General features: G+C 43.1%; 1 long non-coding RNA gene across 1 annotated transcript; it reads right to left on the bottom strand.

Moving 5' to 3' along the window:
• Positions 1–2,422: 2,422 nt before the first annotated feature.
• Positions 2,423–9,096, bottom strand: LOC121138972. Its single transcript, XR_005875842.1, has 3 exons — positions 9,058–9,096; positions 7,749–8,313; positions 2,423–2,861 (listed from the first exon to the last, which is right to left on the bottom strand). It is a non-coding gene; the product is annotated as an uncharacterized LOC121138972 (long non-coding RNA).
• Between the last annotated feature and the right edge of the window lie 5,512 nt (positions 9,097–14,608).

The raw sequence follows: 14,608 nt of genomic DNA on the forward strand, positions 1-14,608 counted from the left end.
GTTACACAGAGAGACCTTATCTCAAAAACCAAAAGAAAAAAAAAACTGACTTGATACTCCCATCATCAGATTGATTTTCTTTAAGGAATTTGTTCATTTCTTTCAATTTTTTGTTTGTCTTTTCTTCTATTTTTAAGGGAACTTTTCATTTCCTCTTTAAGGGCCTCAATCACCCTCATAGTTATTTTTAGGTCGTTTTCTTCTGTTTCATCTGGGTTGGGGTGTTCAGGTCTTGCTGTTGTAGCTCCACTAGTTTCTAGTGGTACCATATTCCTCTTTATATTGTTCTTACTTTGTTTCTACGAATCTCTTCCTCTAATCAGTATAGGTGGAGCTTGTGTTCCAGAGGGTCTCTCTTTCTCCAATTGGTATAGTTGGGGGCTGTGGCTAAGTTGACCACTTTTTCAGGCACAAGGAGAACAGAGCCTCTGATGAACACTCCTCCTGGTGGAGGTGGGCCCAAGGCTCAGATGGTCACTCCTTGAGGGGTAGGCAGGGCCACGGCTCAGGTGATTGCTCCTCTAGGTGTAGATGGGGCTGAGTGTCCAGTGATCGCTGTAGCAGCAGGGTATCTCAACCGAGAAATGTCAGTGGATGCTGGCTGGGACACAGGTGCTCTCACCCAGAGGAACTTCTTGTGATAGCTTCTGGAAGCCGCTGCTGGAAACCACTGCTGTCTCACCTGGAAGCCTTTCCCTGATCCTGGGCCTAAGGTTCGGGCCTCCCTTTGACACTACACCAGGCCTGAGGCTCAGGCCTTCCTCTGACGTTGCTTCCAGGCTGGTGTTGGGTTCTCTCGTCAGATTGATAAATCATAAGTGGAATCTTTCTAAGTCCGGACCATTTGTGTATTCATGCCTATTTTGGTGCTGGGGTTTGAACACGCCGTCTTGTGCCTGTCAATCATGCACTTGATCTCTAACCTGCACCAAAACCAAGTTTTTTTTTTGTCATTTTGTTTTTTGTTTTTTTGCTATGTTGTTGGTGATAGACCCCAGTGTTGTGGAATAGAGTATTTGTTTAAGTATGTAACAATGTGTTGCTGTTTTACCTTGCCTGCCTAAGGCACCTGATTGGTCTAATAAAAAGCTGAAGGGCCAATAGCTAGGTGAGGAGGGATATGTGGGGCTGGTGAGCAGAGAGAAAAGGGGAGTCAGCCAGTAGCCAGCCAGACACGGATGAAATAGGAAAGCAGGATGGGCTGTACATAGATGAGGTAAACAAGTAGAAATGGGTCCATTTAAGTTAAAAAACCTAGATAAGAAACAAGCCTAAACTAAGTCTGAGCATTCATAATTAATAAGTCTCTGTTTCATGATTTGGGGACTAGCAGTCCAAGAAAGCCTGCTACACCCCAGGACCTGTTATGTGTTAGGCACATTCTCTACTACTGAGCTACATTGCTAACCATGTACCTATAATGTCCCCTCATAAATATAGGCTATTTATAAATTAGACACAGGGAGAGATTAATAACTATCAATAGAACAATCAGAATCGCATGCTATCCTAAAAGCTATTAATAGCATTTTGTTTGCTCAAGTGTTTGAGACAAGGTTTCACAATGTAGCCCAGACTAGGCCCCTGACTTTTTGTTGTTGTTATTGAGTTTTTTTTTTCTTGTTTTTTTGAGGCAGGGCTTTTCAGTGTAATAGCCCTGGCTCTCCTCGAGCTCACTCTGTAGACCAGGCTGCCCTCAAACTCACAGAGATCTGCCTGCCTCTGCCTCTATAGTGCAGGCATTAAAGGTGTGCACCACTATGCGCAGCTAGGCCTGAACTTTGGTAGCCCTGCCTCAGCTCCTGTGTGCTGGAATTAAAGATGTACATCTTTGTGTTCATCTACTTAAAACACATAAATTGTTTATCTATAGAATTCTCTATTTAATTTTTGGATCAAGATTGATTGACGTAGCCAGACATGGTGACATATGCCTTTAACCCTAGGAGTCAAGAGGCAGAAGCAGGTGGATCCTGGAGTTCAAGGCCAGCCTGGTCTCCAGAGTGAATTTCAGGACAGCCAGGGCAACATAATGAGACCCTGTCTCGAAAAACAGACAAACAAACACCAGTCAGACAAAGATTAATGGAAAGTTACTGAAATCTTAGAAAGTAAAACTATGGTAAGGGGCTATGAGAGAAATCACAAAATGCTTCTATATAATGTCTAATAACATCATCTGTTTAAAATACCCCCCCCAAAGTATGCATCTTACACCTCCCTAAATCTCTCAGTTGAAACCATTTCTCTCGCAAATTTTTTGGGGGCGACGGTACCAGTGAATGACAAAATGGTCCTGCTCTTCCTCATGGTGCTGGACTGGTACCACCTGTTCCCCTGTATCTCTGCTTAGATGATGTCCTAGTTTCTTATTTTTATTTTTTGGTGGTGGTGTTATGACAAAGCACTGACCAAAACTGGCTTTGTGGAGGAAAGGGTTTATTGGGCTCACAGGTTACAGTCTGTCATCAAGTGAATTGAAAGTAGGAACTCCAGACAGGAACTTGGGGGGCGGGGTGGGGTGGGGGGGTGGGGCGTGGGTGGGGGGGCAGGAACTGAATCAGAGACCACTGCCGAACACTGAGTGGCTTGCCGCTCCTAGCTTGCTCTGCTACCTATAGTATATGGCTCAGTCCTACCTGCCCAGGGATGGCACTACCCATGGTGGGCCAGCCCCCTCACATCAATTAGCAATCAAGAAGATACCCCTCAGGCATGCCCACAGGCTAATCTGATGGTGGCCATTCCTCAGTTGAGGTTCCCTCTTGCCAGGAGTGTCACCTTGACAACCAGGATCAGGCATCATAGATGGGATCTGGAGGGATCCAATCAGGTCTGCTCTGGACTTTGTTTTCCAGCACCTGAGGAAAGAGAGAAATGGTTCGTTTGGGCAACAGGGATCCCTTTTATTTCCAATCAACTTTTACTTCAGAGTAACTGCCATTTCTGTCATTGTCCCTGGAGAGTCTTTTGAAACGCCCTATGATAGCTCAGAGTACCCTAGCAAAGAACCGTGGGCTGGGTATCTCTGAGTTCAAGGCCAGGGTCCTGCAGAGTTTGGTTTCTGAGGTTTCTTAGTTTATAGAATATTGGAGGGAGGGAAAGGGAGAGAGACATGAGGGGAGGAAGGAAGAAAGAATGCTCTGCTGTCTTTTTGAGCAAGGGTGCCACCACAGTTAGCTCTGCCAGTTAGCTTGGCACAGCCTACGTCATCTGAGAAAAGAACGCTCATATCAGACTGGCCTGTGGACGTGTCTATGGGAATTGTCTTTTAATTGATGGAGGAGGCCCCAGCCCACTGTGAGAAGCCCAGGTTTCCAGGCAAATGGTCCTGGGCTGTAAGGAAAGCTTGCTGAACAAGCCCTCATAAGTGAGCCAGCAAGAAGAGTTCCTCCAAGGTTTCTGCTTTAGTTCCCACCCTGGCTCCCCTCAATGTGGGGCTGTAACCTGGAAATATAAGTGAAAACAAGACATTTTCCTCTCCAACTTGTTTTTGATCAGAGTGTTTTATCACAGCAACAGAAAGGGAAGTAGAGGAGGCATTAATCTCAACAAGGGGCCCACCCTATGACCTCTTTTAAACCTGGTTCTCCTTCAAAGGCCTTGTCTCTAAATACCACCGGGAGTGAGGATTGCAACATATAAATAGTAGAGTGAACATTGAGTCCAGAATCAACTTTTTAGAACTAGGTTGCTATCAACACACTTCTAAAAGTGTGTAAGAAGTCTCACATCTAATTGTGTATCCTAGTTCTCACAGGTGAGTCCTCGGAAAGAAGCCATGTCCAGGGTCTGACTGACCTCAGTCCTGCGGAGTCGGAATGTGGCAGGTCCAGAGGCTAATGACCTTATTTTGGGCTAGCTCCAGCCCTCCAGGACAGTCACAGCTTACCTACTTGTGCATCTGAACTAACATCTTGGGACTACTAGATAGAAGCCCTTTGGAACCTATTAACTTAGCAGACCACTAGTTTCTACCAACCCAAAGGCTAAGAATGTCATCAGAGAGTGTCGTGGGTCCATAGAAAAGCCTCCCCACCTTGCCATAACTACTTCTCTGGTGTTCAACTTTTGCACATAAATGTTTTGAAATAATGTCAAATATCATCATGTGGTAACTGGGGAGCTTCGAGAAACCCTCTGTCATGGGTTTATTCCATTTTAGGAAGTTATTTATGTGCAAAAGTTGAAAGAATGAATTAATTTTATCCTACTACAAATAGCTGTAATTAAGATGCATACACTGGGATGGTGGGATGGCTTGTCACCTTGACTAGCCTTTGCCACCAAGCCTGATGGCCTGAGTTTGATACCTGGAACCCACATGGTGGAAAGAACCTGCATGTATGCTTGCAGGCCAGAATAGGACACCAGATCTTATTATAGATGGTTATGAGTCACCATGTGGTTGCTGGGCGTTGAACTCAGTTACCTCTGGAAGAACAGCCAGTGCTCTTAACCTCCAAGTCATCTCTCCAGCCCTGAGAACCAACTTCTGTACAGTGCTTTCTGAATTCCATATACATATTGTGGCATGTGAGGTAACCACCTTCCAACAAGTAAATGCAATCAAATACCTTTAAAAATAATGAAATAGGACGAGTGTATATTGGGTTCTGCGTTGGAATAGATTGGACACTGATGCCCTTGTTCCCAGTTCTATGTTCATTTTTGTGTAGTTTTGCTCTTTATCAAAGGAACTGCCAAAAAACCTAGGTGTGCAGAGACATGACACCTTTGAAAAGGAATGTAGCTATAATGTTGAAGCTGTGAACTGTTTCAAGTTAGCAGTTTCCCTGGAGTCTGACGGGTAGCGAGTGTCTAGGAATTTTAAAGAATGTTGTGAGTTGACTGTGAACCCAGGCTGGCCTCTGGAGTTCAGTCATTTGAGTTACGGACACAAGCGCCATATTCAGCGTGTTGCACTTCCCCGTAGCTCTAAGAAAAATTAGTCATATATAAGAATATAATGAAAAAGGAAGATAAGGTATGGGGTGGTTTGATAAGATAGGCAGAAGTTGAGGTTGAAGGAATTGATTCTTCTGAGAGAACTGGGTATGATGATGTGTGTCCAAACCTAGCCCCAGGAGCCCCAGGAGCTCAAGGTCAACCTTGGCCATAGACAGAGTCTGCAGTTAGCCTGGGTGACATGAGGTCATGCCTCAAAAAAAAAAAGAAAAAATTATCATCATTATTTTTAAGACTGAAATCAAGGACTGATAATTTAAGACAAGCGAAGAAACAAGATGCCTTAACACTTACAAGTGTCCTCATAGGTTTAGAACAAAAATGTATGAATATCTAGAACCACTGAAATAAAGAGGGAAAGCTGGAAGTGAGAATATAAAAGGTTGAAGGACAAAGTGAGGGAGTTGGGAATGAAGGTATTTCATTTCGAAGCGTGTCAAAACTTGACTACGTTTTCAAAAGAGCAAAAGAATGTAGGTGGCACAGACCTCTGGTTCTGGATTTGGGAGGAGGAGGCTGGAGGATGGGGGTCGAGGTCACCTTCGGCTACATAGTAAGTTTGAGGTCAGCCTGGGCTACCTGAGGCCGTGTTAACAAGCAACAAGCAAAGGTTACCCCCCACAGAAGCAACACATTAATAATCCAAGTGTAACTGCTTTGTGACAGTTCTTGAAGTGTGGAGAGGGCCAGTCAGGAGTTTCAGTGGCATACAAGTATCTTACTTTATATTCATAGAAATAAAATAAAAATACCTTTGAATGATGTGTAGCCACCAACCCTGACAATCTCCAGAACCCACATGGTGGAAGGTGAGAATCAATTTCCTAAGTTGTCCTCTGACCTCCACAGATGTGTGCACACATACGTAAATCAACTAATGTAAAAATTATTTTATTAGACTATTCATGTGGTTTTCCTTTTTTAGAATACCTAAAATTATTACTTGTGTGTGTGTGTGTGTGTGTGTGTGTGTGTGTGTGTGTGTGTGTGTGTGTGTGTGTGATTTGTCTGGAAGCACATCTGTGCACCATGTGCATGGGTGGTGCCCAGAGAGGCCACAAGAGGGTGTTGGATCCCCTAGTACTGGAGTTACAGATGGTTGTGAGCTGTTATGTGGGTGCTGGGAATTGAACCCTGGTCCTCTGCAAGAGTAGCCAGTGCTCTTAACTGCTGAACTGTCTCTCCAGCCTTCCTCACTACTAAAGACAGGTTCTCACGATGTAGCCCTGGATATTCTAGAAGCTGATCTATAGACCTATCTGCCCTGGAACTCACAGAGATCCTTACCTCTGCCTCCTGGGTGCCGGGTTTAAGGGTGTGTGCCATCATGCTTGGTAGGAACACTTTTTTTTTTTTTGAGACAGTGTTTCTCTGTGTAGCTTTGGAGCCTGTCCTGTCCTGGAACTTGTTCTGAAGACCAGGCTGGCCTTGAATTTACATAGATCCATCTGCCTCTGCCTCTGCCTCTGCCTCTGCCTCTGCCTCTGCCTCCAGAGTGTTGGGACTAAAGGGGTATGTCACCACTGCCCAGCAGGAACACTATTTAATAAACAAACAAACAAATAAATAAATAAATAAATTGAGACAGGGTTTCTCTGTGTAGCTTTGTAGTCCAGGCTGACAGCGAACTCACAGAGATCCTCCTGTCTCTACCTCCCAAGTGCTGGGATTAAAGATGTGCACTATCATTGTCTGGCAGGAACACTTTTTAAATATGTAATTGGTAAATGTGAGATCTTCGTTAAAGCAGTATATTGTTTCTGTTTTATGATGAGATTACAGAAGATGCCAGCAATGACATTCAAAGTCTGGGTATGCCTTTGTATTTCTCTGTAATGGGCGAAAGGAAGATATTATTAGGTCTTACCAAGAAGAGAGCCTTTTAATGGGTCAGAAGGCTGCTTAGCAGGTGAAGGCACTTGCTGCCAAGCCTAAAGACTTGAGTTTAGCCAGTTGTTGGTGGCACACGCCTTTAATCCCAGCACTCGGGAGGCAGAGGCAGGTGGATCTCTGTGAGTTCGAGGCCAGCCTGGTCTACAGAGTGAGTTCCAGGACAGCCTCCAAAACAATACAGAGAGAAACCCTGTCTGGAAAAAAAGAGGAGCTGAATTTAATCATCAATATGCACATGATAGAGGGAGAAGAATGGACGCTTGCCAGGTGTCTTCTGTGTCAACATGTGCACCTACACATATATACAAACCCAATCCACAATAAATAAAATAATTGAAAGGCTGATTTAAATTAAATTATTAAAATAGTCTTTGTGATAGTGGAGTGGCACTATCAGGAGATGTGGCTTTTTTGGAGTAAGTGTGACCTTGTTGGAGGAAGTGCGTATTGTGAGGGTGGGCTTTGAGGTTTCCTATGCTCAAGGTACCACCCAGTGTCACAGGCCACCTCCTGTTGCCTTCTGATCAAGTTGTAGTCAGCGCTGTGTCTGAACTGTAAGCCACCATCTCAAGTAAATGTTTCCTTTATAAGAGTTGCCATGATCACTGCATCTCTTCACAGCAATAGAAACCCTGACTAAGGCAGTCTTATTAAATACTTAGAAAGTGTCCCAGAAAGTCATATGAGGTTTGCATTACATTTAGACGTCAACTAAAATTCTGAAGGTTTTATGTTTAATTGTTATTTGGAGCATAATATCAGAATCGTTATATTAAAAATGGTCTCATTTTTACTTCCTCTTTTCCCAAGCAAGAAAAGACTGCTAACAGCAGCGTCTTGCAGGAAGTCAGCGTTTCCCAGCTCCCCACTATCCCTTCTCCTCTCACCTTCTTTTTGTCCCCTTCTTCCAAGATGTTTCCTGAGTCTTGTTTACAGAGGTCCCTCTGACGGCTGGGTGCTCCACAGTTATCTGTTCTCAGTTCTTTGGTCAGCCGTGAGTCTCTGTAGTCACTGCTGACTTCTGCAGAAAGGAGTTCCTCTGGCGAAACGTGACCACAGCACTACTCTCTGGACACAAACGGTCACTTTGAAGGCAGGCCGATGGGCACATCTTGTTCATTTAGGAAAACAACAGCAATGGCTTCTTCACCAGGGCCTATGCCCTCCTTGGCCTTGGATTTGCAGCTTGCTTTACAGTTCCAGATGTGAATTCCCTCCCACAGAATGCACTAAACCCAACCAGAGAGTGGTTAGTTACCTTCCCACAAACTTGCCTCTGCTGCACCTGTTGGCTCACCGTGTCCAGTTGGTCAGTTTTCTTGCATTTAGTGTCCACAGCTGGGCAACACTTTCACTGACAATTCTCTAGAAGCTTGCATGGCACTTTCTGGGTATATGAAGATTAGCACCAGGAAGGAAACTTTCACACAAGTTCCAGCAAGATTCCATGCTCTGCAGTGAAAGCAAACAACATCTTCAGCAATAGCATCTTACCATCTAGATCTGGTAGGGGACCAACATCTGTACCAGTTTCCTATATTGTTTTGAAGGCTTCAAACACCAAACAGCAATTTGTAGGGAAGTAGCCCACTCCTGCATGGGCTTTTGGTTTATTAACCTACAGTTTCTGGAAGAGGCTTTGCTCACCCACACATGCACCTGTGTTCAGCCCCTATTTTATTTTATTGTTGACCAGCTTATTAAGTATTGGATTTCATTATGTTTTTTGTCTACTCCCCAAGTCTTCTCATTTCCCCCATATTCCTGGCCTCTTTTCCTACTAAAAGCTTTCTACTTAGTAACTCCCCATGCTTTCATATCAAGCACCTTCTACTGCCCTTCCCTTCCTAGCTCCCCTCTCATGGGTCTCTCTTTAGTTTGCTAGGACCTATAAACATTCACTCCCACATAAATCCACATGTGTGAGGACATGTGGTGTTTGTTTTTCTGAACTTCAGTTACTATACTATACTTTATTACAACATTTTCCAGCTCTTTCCAGTTTCCTGCAAAATTTTGTCATTCTTCATTGTAAAGAGAAGCCTTCCTGCCAGCCTGGTTCCAGAGCGGCATCAGTCCCAAATAAACACACAGGAGGCTATATTAATTATGAAGCTGTTGGCCTTGCTTGTTTCTTACTGGCTAGCTCTGACTTAAGTATTTACCCCATAATTGTTAATCTAATATTTCTCTTACAGGAGAACTTTCCGAGCTTCCTACCCCATGGCGTTACATCTTGACTTCCTGTGTTTCTCCTACCCAGAGTCCTCCTGGACTCCTAGTCCCACCTATCTTGCTTCCCCATTGGCCAACAGTGCTTGATTGACATATACACAGGACTTCCCCAACACTTCATGATTGAAAAGATTCCATTGGTATATGTACCGTATTTCATTTTATCAATTAGTTGATGGATGTCTAGACTCATTCTATCCTAGCTATTGTGAATAAAGCAATAATAAACACAAGTGCACAAGCGTATCTGTGGTAAGATAGAAAGTCCTTTGGCTGTATGTGCAAGAGTGGCATGGCTGGGTCATACAGAAGTTCTGTATTTAGGTTTTTGAGAATCTCCTGTACCAATTTCTACAATGGTTGCACCAATTTGCATGCTAACCAACAGTGAGAAGACTTCTCTCTTCTCCCCATTCGCATTTGTAGTCATTTGTTTTCTCAATGACAGTCCTTGTGATTTGGGTAAAATGGGATCTCAATGTTTCTTAATTTGCATTTGCTTTCCCAGCCCATCTTCCCAGATAAGGTTTCTCTGTAGCTTTAGAGTCTGTCCTGGAACTCACTCTGTAGACTAGACTTGCCTTGAACTCATAGAGATCGGCCTGCCTCTGCCTCCTAAGTACCAAGTGTTAGGATTAAAGGTGTGTGCCATTACTGCCCAGCGCATTTGCCTCATTTTCTTTAATTACTATTGTTGCATTGATAATATTTTTAAAATGTTTATTGGACATTTGACATTTCTATTTCTTCTTTTGAGAACTCTGTTCAGGTTCTTAGTCCCACCCTTTTGATTAAGTTGTTTTCTTTTTTCAGTTCTTTGTACATTCTAGATAGTAAATTTTTTAATATATAGTTGGCAAAGATTTCCTCCTGTTTTATATGCTGTCTCTTCATGTGATTAGCAAATTCCCTGCGTTTTAACTTCATGAAATCTCATTTGTCAGTTGTTGGCTTTATTTCTTGGGTGACTGGAGTCCCAGACAGAAAGTCTCTGCTCATTCAGACACCTCAAACTTTTCTCTTCTTGCCTTATGCAGTACCAAAGGTTGATTAAGATCTTTGATTCATTTGGAGTTAACCCTTGTTCAGGGTGAGAGATAAGAGTCTGCATTTATTCTATGTATAGATACTCATTTTCCCCAGGGTTATTTGTTGAAGGGGCTACCTTTTCTCCAGTAAATATTTTTGGTTTCTTTGTCAGCTTACTCTAGTTGTGTGGGCTTGAATCTGGGCCCTCTTTTCTATTCTTTTGGTCTATGAGTCTGTTTTTGTGTCAGCACCATGCTGTTTTTATTTCAATGGCTCTTTAGTATGACTTGAAATAAGTATGGTGATGCCTCCCACAGTATTCCTTTTGCTCAGAGTTGTTTTGGCTAGCCTGGGTCTTTTATGCTTCCCTATGAACTCAGATTATTTTTCTAGTTCTGGGAAGATTGGTTTTGGAATCTTGCTGGGGATTAAATTGAATATGTAGATTGCCTTGGGTAGGACAGCCATCTTAAAATATTAATTCTTAAAGTGTCCTCAGTTTTTTTTTTGTTTTGTTTTGTTTTTTTGTTTTTACGAGACAGGGTTTCTCTGTATTGTTTTGGAGGCTGTCGGTCCAGCCCGGCCTCAAACTCACAGAGATCCGCCTGCCTCTGCCTCCCGAGTGCTGGGATTAAAGGCGTGCACCACTACCGCCTGGCAAAGTGTCCTTCAGTTTTGCTAAAACAGTAAGTAAATCCATCTTCCCCACTAATTTCTGCTTCCTGATTTCTTCTTCCTCCCCCTCCTTTTTACTTTTTTGAGACAGGGTCTCACTATATAGCCTTGGCTGGCCTAGAACTTGACACATGGACCAGGGTGGCCTGGAACTCATGGAGATTCACCTGCCTTTGCCTCCTGAGTGCTCATATTAAAGACGTGTGTCACCATTCTGGGCCTTAATTTCTTTGAAATGCAGGAAACCTACGGTGGTGAGTTCATGGACTTGTTACCTAAAGAGGCTGGAAATCAGAAGTCATTGAAGCACACAAGAGGGCAGTAATTAAAAATAGCACTTAGGGTTAGATTGAGTTATAAATAAAGCCCTTTGGCTCCACATATCAGCAATTCACGGAAAACAATTTACCTGTAAGGATGTGAAAGCTTGCCAGGAGGTGGTGGCACACACCATTAATCCCAGCACTCAGGAGGCAGAGGCAGGTGGTTTTCTGTGAGTTTGAGGCCAGCCTGGTCTACAAAGTGAGTTCCAGGACAACCAGGACTACACAGAGAAACCCTGTCTAGAAAAAACAACAACAAAACATAACAAAAAGAAAAAAAAAGAGAAAGCGAAAGCATGTTCTCCTTGGATTATAATGAACTCCACGGCTGTGAATTCAGGCTCTACCCCTCTCTTGTCTCTGATGAGGCTGCTTTTATTCCTGGTAACTGGCCCTTGTACAAGATGTCGATTCAGTCCCAGCCTTTCCATGCTTCATGTCATCTGCCAGAACTTCCTGACGGGATCACATCTAATCTAATCATCTAATCTAATCTAATCTAATCTAATCTAAAGTGGGCTTGGAAAATACAGTCTTGACTCTGTGAATTTCTCTCTTCAACTAAAACTTAGATATCTAGTACTATGGGAGAGACAGAGACTTGTGGGAGTCTCTACCATAGCAAGCATCAGCCATTTTCTTGATTTCTCCAGCTTCCTACCATGGACCATGTGAAACATGGGGCATACAAATTACACACAGTAAACACATTTCCTGGAAACTTCTTACAATTTTTTTGAAGTCTCTTAAATGTTCCAACTCTTCAGTTCCTTTCTGGTAGACATTTGGGTTGTTTCCAAACTTCTGCTATTACAAAGTACCCTGAATGACTAATCTTGTATATTGTTCGGTGTTTACCTAGCTGCAGGGTGGATTCCTGGAAGTAAGAACACGGGCCTCACAGTCAACCCATCTGCCATTTATTCTCATTAGACTACAGAAGAGGGAGCCAGGCACCACAGCCTCACCATCCCTCTGAACTGGCAAGTTTGGGATTTGCCTATTTTTGAGATGATAACTCAGTGATTTTTTAATGTGCATTTCTGCTATTATGAACTGAAGATAACCATCCTTTTCATATATTCCTGAGCAAATGGCTCTTTACCAACAATTGCTTGTTTTCCCCCCCTAACTTTTAAAGCGATTATTTTATTTTACACGCGCGCGCGCGCGCGCGCGCACACACACACACACACACACACACACACACACACACGATATGTGAATGTATCACGCATATGCAATGCCCACAGATAGCATCAGATTTCCCGGCACTGGAGTTATAGACAGTTGTGAGCCACCATGTGGATGCTAATTGCTCAACCTAGATCCTTTGGAAGAGGATCAAGCACTCTTAACCCCTGAGCCATTTCTTTATTTTTTTTAAATTTAAATTAGAAACAATCTTATTTTATATATCCATCCCAGTTCCCTCTCCCTCCCATTCTCCCATACTTCCCACTGACCTCCATCCTGTCCCTCTTCTGCTTCATAGACAGGGTGAAGTCTTTTATGGGGGATCATCAAAGTCTGTCACTTTATTTGGGGCTGGGCTTAGGCTGCGAGAGTATCCCTCTATGGCGAATGGACTCCCAAAGTCCATTTGTAAGGGAGGGATAAATATTGATCCACTACCAGAGGCCCCATAGATTGCTGAGGCCTCCTAACTGACACCCACATTCAAGGGGCCTGGTTCCATCCCATGCTGGTCTCCAAGCTGTCAGTCTGGGGTCCATGAGTTCCCCTTGTTCAGGTCAGCTGTTTCTGTGGGCTTCCCCAGCATGGTCTTGACCCCTTTGCTCATCACTCCTTCCTCTATGCAACTGGATTTCAGGAGTTCGGCTCAGTGTTTAGCTGTGGGTGTCTGTTTCTGTTTCCATCAGCTACTGGATGGGGTTCTAGGATAGCATATAAGGTAGTCATCAATCTCATTATAGGGGAAGGGCATTTAAGGTAACCTCTCCACCATTGCTTAGATTGTAGGTTGGGGTCATCCTAGTATATCTCTGGATATTTACCTAGTGTCACATTTCTCTTTAAACCTATAGTGACTCACTCTATTAAGGTATCTCTTTTCTTGCTCTCCTCTATTCTTCCCGACTCAATCTTCCTGTTCCCTCATGTCCTCCTCTCTCCTCTTTTTCTCCCCCTCTCTTTTTCCTAACTCCCTCTTCCTTATCCACATGCTCCCAATTAGCTCAGGAGATCTTGTACCTTTCCCCTTCTCTGGGGGACCATTTATGTCTCTCTTAGGGTCCTCTTTGCTTCCTAGCTTCCCTGGTGGTGTAAACTGTAGGCTGACACTCCCTGATCCATGTCTAAAATTCATATATGAGTGAGTACATGCCATGTTTGTCTTTTTGTGACTGGATTACCTCACTCAGTATAGTTTCTTGTAGTTCCATCCATTTGCCTGCGGATTTCAAGATTCTATTGGTTTTATTCCACTGATTAGTACTCCATTGTGTAAATGTACCAAATTTTCTCCATCCATTCTTCTGTTGAGGGGCATCTAAGTTGCTTCCAAGTTCTGTGAGCCATCTCTTTAGCCCTGGGATTTTTTTTTTGTTGTTTGTTTTGAGACAAACTTTCACGTAGCCTAGACTGACCTCAGACTCTAGATATAACTGATGTTAGCTTTGAACTCCCGACCTTCTTGTCTCTACTTCTCACATGCTGGGATTGCAGCATAAAATTAAATAAAATGCCACTGCACTTGCTTTTGCTTGTGAGTTAAACATTTTTTTCTTTTCAGTGCTTCTCTTGACTTATTTTTATAGTTTTCTTTTATGATTACTTTATTTTTAGGTATATGTAGATATGTCTGTTTATGACACCTGCAGAAGTTAGATGAGAATGAATGTTTGCAGAACAAATTCTAATAAGTCTTAATAATAAAAAGCCCAGAGATAGGTACTGAGGTATATGTTGAAAGATCAGGGAAGTAAAGGAGTGTGGTCTGGAAGTGTAAACTGGAAGAAGCCTGTTCCTCCCCAAGATTCTTTGGGTCAGGGTGTTCTATTACAGTATCACAGTGGAACCAGGACAGTGCATTTCTAGTTGCTCACTTTTCCTACATGTTAAAAAGAAGATGACACCTGTTGCAGGTGGGGCTGCAGGTCTTTAATCCTAGCACTTGGGAGGCAGAGACAGGCAAATCTCTGCGAGTTCAAGGCCAGTGTGGTCTACAGATCTAGTTCCAGGGTAGGCTCCAAAAAGACAGAGGAACCCTGCCTCAACGCCCCCCCCAAATGACATACTCAATCAAAATGATAGCTATTTACACGTAATTACAAACAAAATATAATTATTTGTATAGTATATGGTGCTTTTATATTACCATTTCCATCACTATATAAAACACAGTTGCTATTTGAAGATGGGGACATAGGCTACATTTCTTTTCCTTGTGTGGACACTTCATCTGATCTCAGGGTTGCAAAGAATTTTTAAGACACTGGGGACTTAGGTCCATATGGCAAATA

This window comes from Mesocricetus auratus, unplaced genomic scaffold (genome assembly GCF_017639785.1).
Source record: "Mesocricetus auratus isolate SY011 unplaced genomic scaffold, BCM_Maur_2.0 Super-Scaffold_6730, whole genome shotgun sequence".
In the NCBI taxonomy this organism is placed as follows: domain Eukaryota; kingdom Metazoa; phylum Chordata; class Mammalia; order Rodentia; family Cricetidae; genus Mesocricetus; species Mesocricetus auratus.